The sequence below is a fragment of the Anser cygnoides genome, chromosome 11 (assembly GCF_040182565.1).
Source record: "Anser cygnoides isolate HZ-2024a breed goose chromosome 11, Taihu_goose_T2T_genome, whole genome shotgun sequence".
NCBI classification, from domain to species: domain Eukaryota; kingdom Metazoa; phylum Chordata; class Aves; order Anseriformes; family Anatidae; genus Anser; species Anser cygnoides.
Genome location: NC_089883.1, coordinates 6667437 through 6687784, shown reverse-complemented (window position 1 = coordinate 6687784; position 20348 = coordinate 6667437).

The following is a 20348-nucleotide window of genomic DNA, read 5'->3' as shown; positions in this document are numbered from 1 at the left end:
CCTTGATTCATCTCCTAATTAGCGCTGGGTGCCAGAGTGCAGGTGAGTACGGGGTTCAGCGAGTGCAATTTGGTTTTAATTTGTGTGCAAGCAAATAATGCACAGCCGAGCCCTGGGCAAGCGTCGCAATGCTTTTGTGGTGAGGTTTCAGCACCTTTGTGCCTCCTCCTACTGTTGTGGTTTTTAAGTTGAAAAGTGTATGTTTTGGGTTTTAAAGTACTTCACATTGCTTCTTTAAAAGCAGAGTGCTTAGAGTGGTAAAAGGAAGAGCTCTCTTTCATGTTTTGGGATGTAGACAGTATGATACCCGTAGGAACCTCCAGCCTGCTAATTAGTGTCAGATGAAGATGCCGAAGATTAAGGTGTAAGCAACATTATAGTGGATAAAAGTGGGCTAATCTGCCGCCAGGGGGACGTTTCTTTCCAACTCCAGAAGGTGATTTATTTTATGTATGCTTTTTAAGCCTGTTTTTTTTTAATTTTTATTGAGTTTAGTGACAGGATAAAGTTAAATCTGGCTGTGAACCTCAGCTTAAGCTGTTGAGGTTTCCTGAGACAGGAGGAGGCAAAGAGTGAAACTGCAAGGTGGAAGTCGTCTGCAGTGCCGAGGAGCATCCCACGATTCAGGAGTGGTTGCTAAATGGGATGATCCCTGGTTTGTCCCGGTACGGAGGAGGGAGAGATGGGGATGAAGCCACAGGACTGCTAAAGCCAACTGTTGTATTGAGGAGCCTGGGCCACGGTACTGATCGCTGTTAGCAAACCTTCTTTTTAAATAAAAATGCAAGAAAATGAAAAAAAAGTGTGATTTTTTTTTTGATGTATCAATGTGAGAAGTGGGTTAAGACTGTGAAATGTTATGCTGGTTAAATATGGAGAAAAGGGAAGAGAGAAGGGGGATTTCTGGTGCCCTTGGAGCATCTGGGGCAGAGCCCAGGCAAGGTATAGGCAAATTATCCTGGAGGATGAAATTGCTGGTGGTGTTTCTATTTCCCTATTTTAAATGTATTAAACCAAGAGTGAAGCCCAGCAGCTGCTCAAATCAGTGGCAGAGCTCCCACTTCACCTCGCTGCCATCCAGGTTGGTCCCTGGCACAAGAAGGCAGATGGATGCTCTCCAGGTTCCCGAACTGACACCAGCCGCCCCGGTGCTGCCACGTGGGACTGCAATCAGGCAGCCACCAGATGCCTGGGGACCGGGCTGCTGCTTGGTGGATGCCTTCATGCCAGTTAAGGCTCTCCTGCTGTTGAGAGGAAGACAAAATCCCATATGGATGCCATCCAGGTGCATGTGCTGTGCCGTGAACACGCTGGATGCCCCTTGGCACTTCACTCCTCCATCCTGCTGCTGCCTCCAGCCCAAACTTGTGGCTCTGGGATGCGTATTGCCCTGCTGTGGGCTAGGAATAAACTTTCAGACCGTAACAAGCAGCTGATGTTAGACCTGGACTTGTAAAATAGAGCTGAATTGGAGTTTCCATGTGGCTGAATCCAGAGCTAGGGCTGTGTTTGTATTGCTGTGGCACTGGTCCAGGGATGCTCCTATCCAAGTGCAATGCCCTTTCCATCCTTGTGTGCCTCCTGTCTGTTCTTTCCTCACCACAGCTTGCAGATAAGGGTCTCGACTGCTCAGCCAAGCCACAGCCAAAAGCACAGCTGTCTGGATTGCCTTTCGTTTTAATCTTGGTTGGCTTTGTTACATCCCAGCCTTCTGATCTGCCACATGCTCGGAAGCCAGCCCGGGGATAAGAAGTGGCCTCGCCCTCTGATGCCCAGCAAGTGAGCTCGTGCTTTCCTCTCCCTTTGATTGCTCCAGTGATTTTCTTCCCTGCTGAACGAAGCTCAAGAAACAAGTCTGCCATTACCAACCCAAAACCGGGGCTTGTCCAGCCTGAGGAATGGCCCTGCAGGAGAGGTTTAACTCTGCTCTGGCTGCGCTTGTCCCATGGGGCTGTGCCGAGGGGGATGCATGGCACAGAGCTTTCTGTTCCTGCTACAAAAATACACATACACCGCTGTGGATGCTGCTCTCAGAGGGGCTGTCTTGCCCACACCTCATACTGGCACAGGGTACGGCTCCTCTGGTCAAGCTGCAGTCTGTGCAAAGGTCAATGATTCCAAGATCCCGTCTAATTAATGCAATTTATTAATTTAATTCAATGCTGCCTGCTCTAACAGTGACTTGCATTTGCCCAGGTGAGTTGCAGTGGCTTCTGTGAACTCCATCTGCCTAAGGTGTTTTTTTAGTGCTGAAAAACAACTGAATGTGTTTTTGAGACGCTGCTCTTGCGAACCTGACAGACACGATGTTTTGTTTTGAAGGTGTTATGAAAATTGTTTTCAGTATTACACTGTTTTGGATGCTGCTTGGGAACAACACTGAAAGCGGTGGACTTCAGTCAGTCTGTTTTAAATGGTATAAATGGTTTCAGTTGGCCCAAACACAGATTCATTTTTAATTTTGTGCAAAAGTTTTAAAAATGTTTCACCATCTGCAGATCTTGTTATACAGATGATATTTTTTGACCATCATCCCTTCTAAAAAATGTAAGCTACTCAATTTCATGCTAGAGAGGCTTGAAAATATGGAAATTAAAGCTTAAATCTCTGACATCCCCACTGGGATGGCAAGGACATGGTTTGCTTCAGAGTGCTTCTTGGCATCAGGAGCCAAAAGCAGGTGTGTCACCTTGGTCTCCGGTGTGGTGCCTCCTTACACCACACGTTGTTCAGCCCGTTCAGTGTTTTGGTTGCTTTCCTCATTGGATTTCTCACATTTATGAGTTCATCAGCAAAATATCACCCTGTGGCAGGCCCAGGCAGAGGAGCAGCTTAGGCTCCAGGCTAGAGAGGCCACCACCACCGGGGAATGGACTACATGCCTGATTTTCCACTCGCACAGAGAGTAGATCATCATCCATTTTTGCAAAGAAAAAACTGAGAGAGACTGGACAGAGGTCTGAATGCTAACCAAAACACCCAGGAGTAGCAGCATCGAGGCATTTGGCAATAAGCTCCTTTTCCAGCTGGAATCACCCCTGTTCAGCTCCACCAAACCTAGCCCCACGCATGAGCAAAGCATTGCATGCCGATTACATGCACGATCCAGCTGAAGGCAGACGCATGTAGCTGCTTAACAGCATCTCCAAGCAAATCTGTGAGCATTTCTGCAGGAATCACAGTCAGCTCCAACAAACCCTTCCTACAGTGATGCTCTCACAACTTTGGGTCAAGCACAAACACAAAATAGCACCACAGAGGGAAATATCTTCCACCCAGTGTGAGGATCCCCAGCACCCAGCCAGCAGCAGCTATCTCCAACCCTCTAAAAAGAGAGGCACGGGGCAGAAGGACGCTCACCCCAGGGGTGGCCTGGGGTCCCCATCCCGTGCAAGGTGTGACAGCAAAACCCAAGCCATGCTTCTACGGAGGGAGCATTGCTTATCCCAGCATCATGGGGATGGGCTGGGGGGCTGGTACAGGGTGTGCTAGCCTCCCAGACCCTATAAATAAAATTAAATAAAATTAAAATAAAATAAAGAGTACAAAAAAGTATAAAATAAAAACTATAAAATAAAATATAAAATGAAAATAAACAATGTGCCTGTTCCTTATATAGCTTAAGATGAGCACCCAGCTCAACTTTAAGACTGCACAGTGCAGGCACTGAATTTACTTCTCATGTGCTCTGGCCAGGACTGAGCTCTCTCTCTGGCATTGCATCCATGACAAAAGCATGGGGTTTGAGCAAGGATTAGGCACCAGGAAAACCAGCATCCTCCAACCCCTAAAGCCATCCAGGGGGAGGCTGTCATCCCCCCCGAAAGCGCCTGGCCAGACGAAACCAGCCGGCGCTGCTGGAGGAGCGCAGCCAGCAATAAAAGCTAAGTCCTCCGTGTTGAAATGGTGGCAGGCCAGCTGATACTAATCCTGTGCCTCCTGCAAACAAAACCTCCCGGGCGTTGTGAAATATCCGCGGCTATTTGCTGGTTTGGTTGCCTGGAGAAATCCCTCCAGCGAGCGCCGACGAAGCACGCCGTGTTCTTGCACGACCCAGGCGGCAGAGGTTAAAGCACATTACAGGAGTGTAATGGGTTTTGTAACTAGCGCTCTGGAAAGCCTAACACACTGCTTTCTAGAAAATGTTCCAATTTAAGCTTCAGCAGGAACCACAGAGCAAGGAAAATATTATGCTTGGCCCATCAGTCTTGTGGCGTCTTGCTGTACATGTTCCAGATGAACTTGCTTAACTGGGCTCGTGTCTGGAAATGACTTTGGATGGGAGGTTGCTAGAAAAGAGGAGCGGTGGCGTGCTCTATTCCTGGACCGCAGATTAGCGCTCCATATGGGTGCAGAGCCAAAGCATATGGACCCGCATCTGCTAGGCAGGCCCGGCCTGGCCCCATGGATGGTTTGTAACGCGCATAGATTCATCCAGATTTGGGCTTCCTCCAAAGTAAGAGGCGAGCCAATGACTCAAATATTGTGTAAAGCCATTGAAACTAATGGCACTAAACAACAGTCATTTGTCTCCGGTTTCATTTCACTTGCTGTAAAATAATGAGTTAGTTACGGGGGTGGGCGAATGTTGTGTTGTGGATGCGAGCTTTGAAGGAAGCATGGTGAAAAGAAAACAAAACAAAAACCGTCTCCGTTATTCTGTATCAAATTACTGCAATGTATTATTCCCCGGAAAGTAAGCTGTGTCCTTCGAATTCATAACATGGCATTTATGCTCCATCTGTGATCAGATTTAGACACTTGCAAGCATAATTTAGGAAACCTTCAACGACAAACATAAGAAAGCTGGAGAAAGGACTCTTGAAGTTCCTCTGTAACTAAGACAACTGCAGAACAAATTGACTTTGTTCCTACAAGGTCCATATTAACCACAAGCCCTGGGCTTATGGTTTGTTTGTTTTCTTTTCTTTTAAGCAGATTATGAGCACCCAAAGTCTGCAGACCCTATTATGCATTGTCAGTCCGTGCATCGAGGAGCCGTTGTGTGGTGGGACTCAAGATGAAGTCAATAAGAGGCATCCACCAAGCCCAGCGGCACCGCAACTTCATCCACCACCTCAGAAGGTCTCCTCAAAGGCTGGACCTCGGCAGCTCCGTTTCAGGCACCGTGCTGGAAAATTTCTGCCGGATTTTTCTGCCGAACCGGGTGGGACACGTGAGGAAAGCCGTGGGAAGGCCGTCTGACCGCCAAGGGGATGCGCCGCTGCGGCAGCGCCTGGGAGGGTTCACAGCGGCTAGGAAAACCTCTCTCCGCTAAAGAAATTAATTGCCATGCATGTTAGCTCTGTGGTTTGGGGAAATGACTGCGGCCTGATTTCCTTCAGCGCTTTTACTCCTGGCTGGAGACCAGGGGAGCTGCTGAGGTTGCTGACTTAAGGCACCGTAACAAATGCCTCGAAATGACTGGGCAGACGTTATGGTTCGTGACCTGTGGGTCTCACCTGCCTTCAGTACGGGGTTCATGGCGTTTTTCTGGTGACTTTATGGAATAAAGGGTAGATTTACAGGCACACAGGTGTGCTCCCAGGCTTTCCAGAGAGAGCAGGAGGCCACGAATTCCTTGGCTGAGAACCGCTGGAGACGGCAGGCAGCTTGGAACATCCCATGGTTTATTTTTGGAAGAAGTCAGTCATTTTGGTAACTGCAAGTGATAAATGAAATGCAATTAGGGGTGGAGAGAAGGTATTACATGTGTGCTGGAATAGTTGTTGTTTCCTTTCCAAGGATCTGGCAGAAATGTGGACGTCTGCGGGTGCTGCAGGGCAATGGGGGCAGAGAGGAGGAGCTGCAGGGGCGCTGAGTTATTTATGGCTTTAATGTGGAACAGGGTATGGAAACACTTGCATCTGTGATATGTCTTTTATGGTCCTCCCGAGGTTTTAATTAAAAACGCAATAAAAGCTTGTCTGTAGGAAAACAGGATGCTTTAATAATCATCTGCTATAAATTTATTTTATTTTTTTTTTCTGTGCGGGGGGGAGAAAATCAAAGAACAATTGTTTGAACGGAGGCGTTCAGGATAGTGAGCTCATATGGAAAAATAAGCCGTGTCGGAAAGGTTTTCCTGTTAGGAAGCACGTGCTGCACAAGACAAAGAAGTGCAGGGGATGTCTGTGGAGGCACGGAGCTGTCGGAGAGCTCGGCCACCAGGCAGGCGTGCGGGTGGCTGCGGAGGGTGCTGGGGTGCGGGCTGGGACGGCCTGGGCACAGCTCGGAGGGGTCTCAGTTTCCCAGATGATACAGCACGGAGCGCTTTGTGCTGGTGGCAGATGTCTCGAAACTGTTTTCAGCAGCACCTGCTGCCTCTGATGGAGGGAGCGTGGCCGTGGGAGGTAATGAGGCCCGGAGAGGATGCTGCAGGGCACACAGGCACCATCTCTGGCTGTTTTAAAGGGCTTGCATGACTTTGGGGTAAGTCTTGGCTATAGGAGGGACCAGAGCTTTGCCACCCATTGCTGCAGATGCCCAAACCCATTAAGAGGCAAACGCAGAGAATATCTGCGAGCTGCACGCCCCTTGTGTGCGCATTTCTCAGCAGAGAAGGCAGCAGCCTCGGTGCACGCCGAGCCAAGCAGGCACCCCGGTACCCCAGCACCTGGCTGCCTTCAGACCTGAGATTTTCCTGTTTGTCCCATTTAGCCAGCCTTTTGCAGGAAACAGACTACCAAAACCCCAAAATGGTCCTCATTGTTCAGGCAGAAACATCCTGGGTGGGTTTTCGCTCTGCCTTCCAGGTGAATTCAATGAAAGCCCACAACAGCCGTGGCTCCAAGCAGCCCCCGAGGACCAAGGTTCACTGAGCCTGCAGTTTAAACGGAGATTAGCTTCTAAAATTTAATGAGAAACTCTGTGAAAACAGAGTCCCAAGGATAAAACAACAACTAAAAAAAATAAAAAAAGAAGCCATTGAATACCCATCCAATTAGGGCTTCCAACTGATCCTCATTAAACATCCACTCCTGACATTTGACAGTGCAGTTTAGATTAGAGCTGTGAAAAATCCCCTCGAAAAGGCTGATTGACATTTTGCAGAGCAGTGTTTTCATAGCAAAACTAATGGCTTGAAACCCCGAGCTTTTACCTGAACGTGGAAAAAAAAAAAAAAAAAGCCTCCTGGGCACGGCGGAGGGGTAATGGAGAGCTGGCTGGTGGCGAAGCTCCTGGCGACCACGCTCGGGGCCGCAATGAGCGCAGGCAACCCCTGGCCTTGGATCTCCGCACGTAGGGCCCTTGAAAGGGAGCATTTAATAAGATACAGAAGCCGGGATTTTTTGGCTGAGCTGAATATGAAATCACCATGGCAACCTTTCTTCTGAGGTGATCCGAGTCAGGTAGCAACAGCAGAGACGAGTTAAAGGTCATCCCTGCAGAGGAAGACGGGCATTGATGAAGCACTTTAGCAGGCCCCCGGGGAGGTGGCATCTCAGAGCCACCCAGAGGGCTCGACCACATCCTTGAAGGGAAAGAAATCCGAGAGCGGCAGTTATTTGGGATGCTCACGGCCCAGAAGCCAGCAGTGTCTACCGGGTGGTTGGCAGCACCAAGACAGCACTTCTGCAAGGGCTGAGGAGCCACAGAAAGACCAGGGTGAACCCCGTGGCCCTCACTTAGCAGCTTGGGTGGGAGCCAGGGAAAACCTTTGCAAGCCTCCTTTCCCCTGCTCTCGAGCAGAGGAAAATTCTACATGCGAGAAAAGAGCACTCCAGCGGGGAGATACGGAGAGAAAAACATTTGGAGAATAATCTAAGACTAATTGCAAACTGATTTTCGCTGGGACTTGCGCTTCCAAATGCCCGAGGATCTCGGCGAAATATCCACCCCCCCCTCCGATGAAGGGCTCAGAGCAGTCGTGACGACGCGCCAATGCCATTATCTTCACTTCACAGATAAAGGGAACAGAGGCGTGGAGGCTTCGCCAGCGTTTCCACAGCTAAAGCCCGGCACTTGGAGATGCAGCCTGGTATTCAGCGCAGGCCGGTGCCCTGTGTTTCTGCAAACCCTGCAGCCAAGGGCTCACGTACGGCCTTTGGGGTGGTTTAAGTGACTCACCACAGAGCAGACAGCGAGGTAGTGGCAGGGCCAGAGGGAAAATCCCGGCTTTTCTGGCCCTTTGATCCGCTCCTTTTGCCATGGAGCTACCAAAAAGCCCTCTCCTGATGGCAGCTGTGGGAGAGAGGCGTGCGACAGGGCTCTGCCTGCCCTCGGCGTGCAGCAGGTTTGGGGATGCTCATCCTGAGCCCCACGTGCCCCACGCCGGGCTCTGGGGACAACGTGTGGCTGACGTGGGGCAGCCTGATGCTGGCCACGGCTCGGGGAGGCAGAACAGGGCTGTTTGGGGACGTTTCTGCTGGGAAGGGGGAGCAAGCTCTGGAGCTGGTAACCCCCCGAGCTCAACCTTCCCCCCAAATCAGGAAATTATTTCAGAACAATGCCTGTGGGAATCTCTCTATATGCCATCTATTTTTAATTGTGTTATTTTTCTCTGCTTCTCGGGGTCTTTTTTCAAGCTTTTTCCCTGTAACCATGAGGGCTAGAAGCTCGCAGCTTTTGTTGTATTAATGAAAGCGGAGCATCTCAAATAATCTCGAGTTCAAGAGCTGTGACTTCAAAAACCCTACGTATCATATGACTGGTGAAAAAACGTTGTGCGAGCTCCCAGCACTGCTCTCCCCCATCTCTGCGGAGCTCAGCTGTTCCCCACAGCTCACAGCCCACTCTCAGCCGTAACTTTCTTTCATCTGCACCACGGCTTGCGGCTCTGGGTCAGCACCTTCACAGTCAGAAACCGGGTGAAAAAACCTCCTCTGGCTAAGCCTGACGGCTGGGAGAGGAACCAGAGATTCAGGAGGTTTTCGGAGCTCAGTCTCACTGCTTTATTTCTGGGAGGAGAGACCGGAGCTGGCACCAGGAGGATGCTGGCTGGAGGTGATGGAGAGCACGAGGACCTCGGGGCAGATGGGGCACAGACGCCCACGTGGGATGAATTTCAGTGTTGTTCGCAGGCAGGGAGCCACAGGGCAGCATGAAATGCCCGCAGAGCTCTCCCCGTGCTGGCACCAAGCACGGCGTTACGCAACCGGTCTGTGCCTCTTTCCCGAAATGGGGACAAAATGACCCATTCTGCTCCACTCAGCAGAAGGGGCAGCCTGCACCTTCCTCGGCCATTAGGAGCTGGAGCCGCCGTCCGACTTGTCATCACGGCCGCTCTAATTTGAGCTAATGACTGGGAAACTCATCGCTGATTACAGGGCACTGCCAGTCTCCTAGCTGCGGGCACGCAGGCGCTACAGAAAAACGCCCCCCTCCTCGGCATGGGGGGGATAATATTTCATAACATTGCCAAAATGGACCTCAGCCATTTATTTTGACAGCTGTAGATTTAATTATTAATGCTTAGATTTCACAATGTGCTGGTAAATGGACTGCAAGACATTTCATGAAAAAAGAATGAAGTCTTGCAGTGGGCTCACTGTAATAAACCAGGAGGGAGAAAGGTGGAAACGTGGCACCAAAGGACCCGGCCTAGCAACGAGACCGCAAGGAGAAGCTGTTTCCTTGTGGAAACCTTGGTATTTACCATAAAGCCGAATGCAGACAGATCAGAACTCTGAGGCAGGACACAAATTTGCCCATTTCTAAGAGCACAGGCTTGTTGCAGGAGGGAGAGGATCTGTGAGCAGGGAAATCAGTGCGCTACGTGCCTTCGCTGCTCTAATCCCATCCTACTCACCAGACGGGGACAGAGCATTTTCCCCCTGCAGAGCCCTGCGCTGCCTTGGTATTTGCTTTCCTTGGGAATGAAGATGAAAGCCACAATTTTCGCGGAAGAGAAACGGCACAAATGCACGTATTCAGAAAAAGTGTGATTTAGAAAGGCTTAAAAGCTTTCGGCCCGGCCAGTGTTCAGCGCGTTGCTGAATTGCTCCCCTGGCATCACAGACTGGATGTGCCGTGCCGTTGTGCTCCTCCACGATTTCCTATGGGCCCGTAAGGCATCTCGCAGGTTAGGTAAACCTGCCCCAAACGTGCAGCCTGGATCTTCTTGGTATGATTTGATTTTCCTTTTTTTTCTTTTTTTTTTCTTTTTTTCCAGTGAAAAACATCAGCCAAAATCTCACTGCTCCTATGGCAAATTTGAAGTATTCTTGAAATTGAAAATTTCATCAAAAATATATACTTAATGGGATTTTTTTTCCTGGTTCTCCTAGGCAGGCCTTAAAACTCGTGCGAACTTGAGAGTAATTTCACATCTCTGCTGCAGTTCTTCATTTTCCAAAGGAGAAGAACAACAATAGCCCACCTTGTTACAGATCTTGGAGATAAATTACTGGAGAACATTAAATAAGAGCTCGCTGTTATACCAGGGAGCATTCGAGGTCTTACCATTCTCCTGTGAGGTTGGATGTGCTCTATAACTGACGCTTGATTAATCTGTGCCCATCACGGAGGCTGTCCCAGGGACGCTGCAATCATTACTTCGGTATCGGTCTGAGGGGACCCATCACTTCCGAGGTGGTTTCAAAGAGGAACCTGAAATGAGCTGAGACTTATCACCTGCACATCGAGAGAAGATAGATGTAAAAACTAAACGGGTATCTCAGGCAGGGGGGCAGGCTAATCCCCAGCAGGGTCCGTTTGCTCGGGTGGGTTTTTAACACAGCAACTGGGCTAGACTTTGCACGTGTTAACATAAAATATAAGTCTTTGAGATAGGCACCGAGGAGATGTCCCTGCTCTGGGACTTTCCTCCTGCAGGTCACACTGCTCTTTGCATGGGATATCCCATTGCATACAGGCTGCAGGCAGAGTTGCAAGTCCCACCAGGTGTTTTCTGTGGCCGTGTTGTGTTGATGCAAACGCTTGCAGAACACGCAGGGCAGAGGAGACTCAGCCCAGCACTCACAGAGCATTTTGCAAAGAGGATTAGGAGCTGTGGGGGGATGATTATTATCATTAACGACGTCGGGAGGGAGGCGAGCGGGAACTCGGCATTCGGTATTTGGACAAAAGCCACAGGGTCCAGATTTGCACTCGAGTTCTGCAAAACGTTCTGCACTGAGGCTTAGAAAGAAAGCAAAGTAAAACGTTTATTATACTAATAATTCTTTAGTTAACGTCAAGACAGGTGAAGAGGGTGTCTAACGCTTGCTCCCCTGCTAATGCTTTGGCAATTCCACATGCCAAAAAGACTGATGAGAAGATGCAGCTTGCACAGAGGAAGCAGCAGGCTTTGTGTTGCTGAACAGAAAGGGCTAAAACTGCACAAACCTGCTGCCGAAGTGTTTGTGCAGTTAGCACATGTCCTCCTCGGCCTGGAATCCAGTGCTCAGCCTCCCCAGCAGCAAAGGCACCCGGGAGGCCACGAGCAGGCAGCTCCGGGTGCTCGAGAGCCTCCTCGCCGTGCCTCCAAGGGTCTCAGCCGCAGCTCCTGGGCCTGTGCCAGGTCTCATTTCAAGGCTGTAAGAGGTGGAGGGTTGTGCATGGAAGCGCCCGCTGAAACACGCAAATTAACTAGAGGACGGCCTTATATGAAACAGAAAGAACCAACAAAGAGGCAAGCAAGCTGAATTTGGGGTCTTTTCAAATCCTTTTATGACCAGGTTTGGGTCTCTGGGTGTGTGGGAGCTGCCTCAGGCCATCTCCATCCCCACCCCGCACCCTCCGGGCTGGTTCCCCCATCTCGGGGACGCTCGCAGGGCTTGGCGACTCCGACTTCAGCCTGCAGTTCTGAACCCGGGAAATGTAGGTCACTAATCTTCGTCGTGACCCAGATTCACAGCTCCAAGCAAGCCCCCCTTGCCAGTGCTGATGTTTCCCAGCTTCAGGTTGGATCTAGAATACACACAGGCGGATGGATGCCCTGCTTTGCTGGGCTGTTTGGGGAGGGAGGGCACGGCCGTGCACAGGCAGGTGCTGCACAAATCAGCCCCGTGCTGCATGGAGAAGGATAGATAACAAAAGGAATTTTAACATTTCTACTATCTCTCTATTCTTTCTGTCTTTCTAGTATGTTGAACAGGGCGGGGGAAAAAAGAAACCCTCTGGCAGGTGCTTTTCGTGAATAAAGGAATATGCAGTGTTTCATATGCTTTATCCTTTTCTTTTTTTTTATCAAAGTGCCAGTTCCACTGATCCCTTCAGTCTTTATCTTCACTCCATCCATCATGTTACCTCAATACCCAGAATATCTTTAGTCTTGAGAAAATATGAATAATAGCAGCTGGATTTTGCCCATAGGGAAAAGGGAAAAGCCTTCGCATGCCTGCTACGTTCCCCAGGCTTGGGAGGACATTTAAAACACTGCTAGACAATTGATAGGTAAACCCTTCTAGAAGTAAAACAAGAGGAAAGAGATAAAATAGTCTGAAGGAAAAGGAATAAGGTGAAAAGTGGGGGAAAAAAGGAAAGGGAAATTTTTGTATGGACAAGATACGGAAAAGCCACCACTCCTGGTGACACTTCCCATCAACAGCTTGCAGGGGCTGCCCAGGGGGAGCTGTGTTTGTGGCTGGTTTCCTCTCATTATCAGCTGGTGAGAGACAGGTCGGGCACCTCGGTTTGATTTAGGACCAGCACCCATCGTGGAGGACTGATCCAGCACCGAGGGCCAGGCTCAGACCCGGCTGCAGAACCCGGCTGGGCACCATGCACCACTTCTGCTCCATCACACCTTGTTTAATTTTGGGTCCCGTGCCTCGTGTATGAATGTAGGTCATTGCTTACACCATGTCTTGGTGAACTGTGAAATCTCAGCCGAGCCTCTTGTCTTATGTGCGTGAGGATTTTCTCACCTCCCATTGCTCCGGGCTGCTGCTGCTTTGAGTTCTTCCACTGCAGCAAGCCTGTGCTCCCAGCAAGTGTCAGCAAAACTCATAGCAGCAGTGACTGCAGGCTGCGGACATCCCCAGGGAGAAAGGGTAGTCGCAAAGCCCAGCGTCTCGTGTCAGCACCCCTATGGGATCTCCCATCTGCCATCCCCGATGCCATTCAAGTGCCTCTTTAGTGGGTCTTCCTTTGGTGTGCTGGGGTGACAAGAAAATCAATGTCTTGTGTACACCAGGCATTGATATTCTTAAAATCAGTGGAATAACCGCACATTGTATTGGTGGCGATCCAATCGTTCTGGCCTTTTATTGCTGCAGGGGGCAAAAGAAAGAAGCAAAACAAAGCGTCCACGTAGCGAGAACAAAACAAGGGCTCAATGCCCAGGCGCTGGCATCGCACTAAATCCACTCCAGCCTCCCCTGGCCTTCAGCAGCACCTCAGCTAAGCCAGCTGTGTTTTTGGCAGGAACCCTTCCTCCTCCCTTTGCTAGCGGTCAGCACACACTTCACTGAAGCCTAATGCAGGCTGCTCAACATGGGGCTCGAAACCCCTCTGGGCGCTCACAAGTGCCACGCCGCATTTCCCAGCGCCCGCTGATGAGAGCTGGCCAACAAAACACGACAAAGAGCTGGCTGGATCCATAGGGTGAGGAGATTTAATGTACTGCCCGCGCTAAATGTCTAGCGGCAGGGTCTGAGCTGACCTCCACAATGGCCAGCGCTGCAGAAATGAGTTTGTTCCCTGCACTTTCCTGCCTCCATCCCAACAGGATGCCAAGGACGTGCTTTGCTCCATGTTAAATAAGAGTAGTGCAAAGCAGGGCTCTTGGACCTCACATTTTTTGGGGGGGAGTCGGAGAAATGGGGTGAAAAATTTCAGTGCTGCAAAGCCCCCCCTGCTAAAACCTCTTTATTTGTATTCTGTGTGTATTCTGCGTGTACTCTGTGTTTTCTCTGTTTGCACACATTTATATTAGGCTTTAATAGGCTTCATTGAAGTATTTTCAGGTTCTACAGGAAAACAAAATGCCAAAGGAAGCCTAAAATGCTGGGTTCCTAATGTCCTTGTTCAGATTTCAGCTTTTTAGATGGCACATCAAAAAGGAACGTAATGAAGCTGCTATTATTACTAATGTCTTCCACATTATCTGAGTTGCAGGAAACAATTAAATGACATAAATGACGTGCTGCTACACTTGAGTACACCGCCAAACTGCGGCTCGATTCACCTTCTCTCCTCTCCTTCTGCTCTTCCTGTCAGCAGGCAAGGCACAGCCAGTTTGCTCGGCTTCCTGTGAAATTCAAATCAAAGAAAACTCCAAATGTTCCAAGCTCCTTTTAGAAAAATAAAATAAAACGAGTGCCAAAAACGTCAGCTTCCAGAGGCTTTTGCCCCTTAGCAGCAGCAGCCCCTTGATGCCTCCGGTGCAGGGCAAACTGCACAGCATCTCCCCGGCCTGGGAAGGGACTCACCCTGCACCCAGCTGCCTGCCCTGCTGCTGAAGAGCCCAGCAGGTCTCCTCAGTTCTCCGTCCCAGCCTTTGTGAGCCACACTCTTCAATCACCTCTCCCTTACCAAGAGAGCCCTCGCTCCGCACTCCCTGCTTGCCAGACTTCTATCAAAAAGAGCCGTGTGTGGTTCCCGAGCTTCTGACCCAAGGTTTTGCAGCCCTCTGGATTGGCACGGGATGGTGCTGTCCTGCTCTGTGAAGCCCTGTTTATGAGGTGGAGCTCCATGAGGACTTCCCTGGGGCTTGGGCTGCACGGCTTGGCACGAGCAGCAGGCTCAGCCTTGCAGCCAGCTGTGCAACATGCAGGGATGCCGAGCCCAAACACACAGCGAAATGTCCAGGTAACGCTGCCCTGGCACCAGGATCAGCAAGTGGCACTCATGTTAAGGCTGGAAGCAGCCAGGAGAAAGCATCTTGTTGGGCTAGGAAAGACATGCAATGCCTCTGAAGCTGTCAGAGGGTTTTGCCTTACACTGTGAAGTTCTAGACACACTGTTTCCAAAAAACCGCATGTTCTACCTGCACACCAGGGGAAGCAGTGTGAGCACGGGGATAGCTTCAGCAGCCTTGCACATAAAGGGTCTGTGATTTGGTGAATCTGCAAAACTTGGAAACCCTCAGCCTCCAACTGCGTCTTTGTGCAAGCTGACAGCTCTGTTTTGGACCCACAACCTTGTGTCTTCTTCACTGAGATTCCTCCTCCACCTGGCTCTGAACGAGGAGGACTGGGGTGGGAGGAGGGTCCTGAGCAAGGAAGGCAGCTGGCAGGCATTGGGTTGATGCTGCTCAGAAAATTATAAAGGGCACAAGTGCAGTAATCACTGCAGATGGTAGAAGGTGGTTGGGAAATGTTTTAGTGGCAGCGAGCTTGTGGGGCTCAGAGAAACTTGGCATTCACAGTGAGGATGGATCTCCAGGGGCTTCCTAGAGACAGGTAAGGTAAAAAAAAAAGAGCTTACAGTTGTTTTTTTTCTAAGTACTTGGATAGCAGGGAATGTCTGAAAGATTCAGCTTTGGTATGGCAATGGGTGAGTGGTTTGTGCCTTCCAGTGTCAGCAGAGTGGGATGTGAGAGGGCAACAGGAGCTCTGTGCCTGGTCTTTGGGCTTGAATCTGCTGTCAGGGGCATCAGTGCTCCTTTTGAACTCCCTAAGTTTGAAATACTTGGGTATTGTGTGGCTGAGCATAGCAATGGCAATTTGGGGAGTGAGCACAGGGTGTGTTGGGCCAGCATTTGTATGGCTGTAGGCCTGCACTATGTTGAAGTGGGCCTTATTGCAAGCAAAGCAGGGAATTGATATATCTTGAGCTCTGTGCTCTGTATTTGACATCTAACGTGGTTTTTTTGAGCCGTCTTGTGTGCATGTGGGCATTCATTCTCACAAAAGGCTCTTGCCTGTTTGCTTTCTCGCTAATGAGATATTCTCACTCATTTCTTTGTTACGCCAGCTCTAATTTCAAACTCTTTGACATGAGCAACCATTTTTCTATGAAAGGCTGAGATCATGTGGCAGGATTATAAATTTACTCCTGAAATGTCCCATTAATAAATGATAAAGTGTTTATAAATATGCAAAATAGATTATTAGTCAGTTCTACAAAATCTTGGCTACAGGAGCATAAAAGTGTGCCCTGCAGCTTGTATATCTATTATAAAAAAGAAAGAAACTGTAAAGAAATTCAGGCTTCCTTTTTAACTTCTAAGCAGTGAGCGCTGAATAATTTACTTCTGATAGCGATTATGTTAAAAGCAAATCATTTGTTTCCTTGAACAGTAGCAAACAATGTGCTGTAAATATGTGATTTTAAAAATATTACATATACACAGAGGGACAAAGCAAGTTGTACATTTGAACGGCTCATTAAATAGCAGCTCTTCAGCACAAGCCTCACCTGGTCCATAGGTACCCTGAGTGGTGCTATCATTTTATTTAAGCTTAGCAGGCTTCGGAAATGCTAATCCTGCATAAATAGACCTGACTTTTAACTACAGGAGCTCAGGCTGGAGGGTTGGTTTAAGTCTGTTTTGATTTTGCTCATTATCAAGGCAAAGGGTGATCCAGGAGCATGCGTGGGTTGGGTGACACCTCTGTGCAACGCAGGCCAGAAACATGGAGGGCACAGCCCGGGATGGGTCTGGGCCTCTTGGGCACCTCTGGGCCTCTTGGCTTAGCACAGCCTCTGCACCCCGTGCCTGCCAGCTCTGTACCCAAATCCTGTGGCAGTTTGGGGCTGGGATATTAAACGGCTGGCCTACGTCGTGGGTTGGATGTTTGCTGTCTCCTGCTGCACAGGCCGGGCCTGCAGCTTTTGTTGGCTGCTGGGTTTGTGCCCTTGGGCCAGCCCTGGGCCTTAGATGGTCCTGAGGGCCTCAGAAGCTTTCCTGTTGAGCCCCAGCCTTGTCAGTTGGTTGCTGCAGCTGTATTTTGACTCCTTACTCCAAAAGAAGCAGCCTGGTCTCTCTTTTGCTGTTGCTTTATCCAGCAGGGCCTTGCTAGCCTGGTCTGATCCCCTCCTCCCCTGAAAAAAATCTATCAGATCTAGAATTGAAAATGAGAAATTGCTGAAGTAGCCTATTTTTCCTATGTACCTGAGAAACTTCTTAACGCCCCTGGGATCTGCACCTTAGCAGTCCTTAAGCAAGGAAAGGGATGGAGCTGGGTGATTTCAGACGCTGTCCAGAAGGCACTGCTGAGACAACTGCTGACAGCCAAACAGAAATGAAGTGGGGAAATGTCAAATGCTCTTGACCTGAGCTAAACCTTTATGAATTGAGGGCAGGAGAAGAGAAAAGTGTCTGTAAAGAGCTTCTTTTCAGCTAAATATATTTGTACCAGGGCAGAGGTAGTCTGGAAACTGATGGCAGCAGGGGAGGGGAGCAGCTTGAGGGTGAAGGCTTTAGAAGTGATGCCTCAAGGAACTGCGGACGATTTGAAGCATTTTATTTATCTCAGCTTATCAGCAGCACCGTGATTATTCTGGGCTGGCATCAGGGCTGATGAGGAACAGCTACATCAACCCAGGCCCCCTCGTATCTCTTCTAACAGACTCAGGGCAGCAAAAATACACATTACCTGGTGAGAAACGCAGCCCTGAAATTCCCAGCTGAAGACGTAATGTGAGCAGGGCCAGGGAGTCTGGAGGAGAGAGTCCCACTTCTGCCCTCTTATAGCCCACAGCGAGTTGCTCTCCCATCTGTATGTAAATGGAAATGCTGCCCCAGTTGTTTCACTGGTTTTCAGATGTGGTGGAGGAGTCCCCAGAGATGCTCTGTGCTGCCTAATGCAGGTCAGAGAAGACGGACGGACCGGCTCATTTGGCTTCTGGAATTTATAAAGGAGGAAATGGTGCTGAGCAGGTACCTGCTGAACTGTTGCTAGGCCAGAATAACAATATGTACCTTGCGTTGAATTATTTAGAAGAGCCAGTGTAGGAAGCCCAGAGGAGTCAGGATGAGCTTTAAGTAGATGATATGCATTACCCTTCATATAACAGCTTTAAAATGAATCGTACTGGCCGGACTGCTGCAGTAGGTTATCTAATCTTTATCCCTCCTCATCTTTCAAATCCACAGTCCCACTTCTGCAGGCTGCAGAGCTCAAACCCTGGCCAGGGAAACCTTGTTCTTGCTTCACATGCACACCCACGGGTCCCCTCCATCATGGGGAAGGATGGAGTAAGTGGAAGTGAATACTCAGGGCAGCCTTTGAAGGCTGAGAGCTGTTCCAGACTAGAGGTTAAGCATGCTGGTAGAAGCTGGGGAGCAAAGGCTCCTGCCCCGGGGCTGGGAGACTGGGTGTTTGCTTTGTGAGCTGCCCATGCACCACCTCCAGCACCCTTGCCCAAGCCCCAGGACCTGCCTTCCCACAGCCAAAGCACATTCACCCCCAGGGTTGGCTGGAGGGTCTCTGCATCAAAGGCTGTGGGCACCCAGCAAGCAGGGGAACAGGTGAACACTATGGCTTATGTAAAAGGAGCAGGAGGGGAGCGAAAAGCCTCAAAACCAACTTTATGCCTCATAAGACATCAAGAAATACATCTGGATTTTTAAGGCTGTTTGCTTTTTAGCTATAAAAGCAATGGTCACTCCTTCCATACTGTTTTCTTAATTGGAAGAGTAGTTTTTCATGAGATGGAAGTGCTTCTTTGAATTAAACTCAGCTCATTGCACGTGCCCTGAGCAAACAGTCACTAGAAAAGCAACCCAAGTGGGAACTTGGTTGGTTGAGCTCAGAGGAGCGAATGTCTGCTGGAAACCAGAGCTAGTTTCTGGTCTCTTAGAAATTGGTAATTGCCAGGTGATAGGGAGATGAACTGTCTTCAGCGATGTTTTTGTGCAGCCTAGTTACAGACTACTTGGTCTTAAGCAATTAGAGCTATTCCTGTTTCCTTCTCTAATAGAGCTCATTGTCAGGCATAATTCAGCTCGTCTCAGAGCTAAGCTAATGCCTCTTTGATAGCACTTGCCAAACATCACTGACAATTTTGTAGTTATCGGTATCAAGGCATCCAAAGATCACTGCCGCTAACAGACATGAGAGAGGCAGCCCCTCCCTTTTCCAGAGTTAAAGTGTGTATTTGACAGATTTGTTCAGTTAACCTCACACTGCTCTTACTAGCAACCCCTGTATGTGCAGCAACAGCTTGTATGAAGGTGGCAACAGCCACGTATGTGAGAGGGAAGGTCATGTTATATCCTGGTCCATGCAGACTCCTGTAGAAATCAAAGAAATAACTCTGCAATATGATCCATTAAAAAGAAGTATGAGGATTTGTCTGAGATAATCTTTGTTGTGCAAGAACTTAAGTTATAGCTCCCAGTTTCTCCTGCCTCAGAATTCAGAGGGGTTAAAATCAGTCCTCCTTCTCTTCCCAGAGCCCCAGCTGCAATCGTCTTCATCAAGCTCCAGCTTTTCAGCTCTTATCTAATAAATTATACCAGAATTTTGGTCATTTGCTCATCTTCCACTTGAGTTCTCATCAGAAAGGCAAGCACACACAGACTGCAGCTGCTGCTTTTCAGTCTGTGGCATCTTCACTGCTGCAGCCTCCTAAGGAAGGGCTCTGGTCCCACCCAGCCACAGCTGGGTTAGGTTGGTGCTATCTTGGTGGGTCTTGAACTTCCCACAAAGACCAGCTTTGCACAACAGCTGGCTGAGGCCCAGTTGCATTTTGAGATATTCGATTTAGCTTTGCTTTGGCAGGACGTAACTGAAAAGGCACTGGCTGGACAGCAGCTGCCCTTCGTCTGCTGAAAAAACGCTGCCTTACTCTGACTAGTCAAACGAGACACGAAGACACCGCGGCAGGAGCAATCACGTGGAACAGGGGAGAGGAGAGAGGCAGAGCTGACTGATGCAAGGGGCACTGGATCAGTCTGTCCTTCCTCACGTCACCTAAAAATAGGGCAGGAGAAAAATGGTCTTCAGAGGACTTGGGCATAGTGCTATGAGTGTAACAACCCCCCCGTGCCTCGCTTTGCCCTAATCGTTCCCTAGCTCTTCAGCTTACCATGCCCTAAGAGCCCCAAGGCAGGCCTGTTTCAGAGCCTGGGAACTTGGGCACGTGATGGAGCTGGAGGAACTCTGCTCATCGCTGCCCTGCGGTCTGGCCACCCCAGGGAGGGGACACTCGGTTCGCTCTGCCTGGCTCGTGGTCTGGGACAGCAGGGCTGCAGTTTGTGGGCTCGACGGTACTTAATGTGGCTGTAACCGGCAGTACAGATAGGCTCCCTAGTGCAGAGGTTTTGTCTTTTGAATTTGTGTGTCAGCCTAGCTTGTTGATGGGGACTTTGCAGGACTGAACACAGTTCTCTTCCATGCTGCCAAAACCAGTTTCTCTTGTCATGGCCTGGTTCGGGCTCACTGGACAAAGGGACTCTCAGCTCTTTGCAATGAAGCATCACGCAAGGCACTCTTAAAATCACCAGACTCCATCAAACCGCAAGCCCCTTCCCGTTCCCTTTCTACAAGCAACACACAGCACAAGGAGGG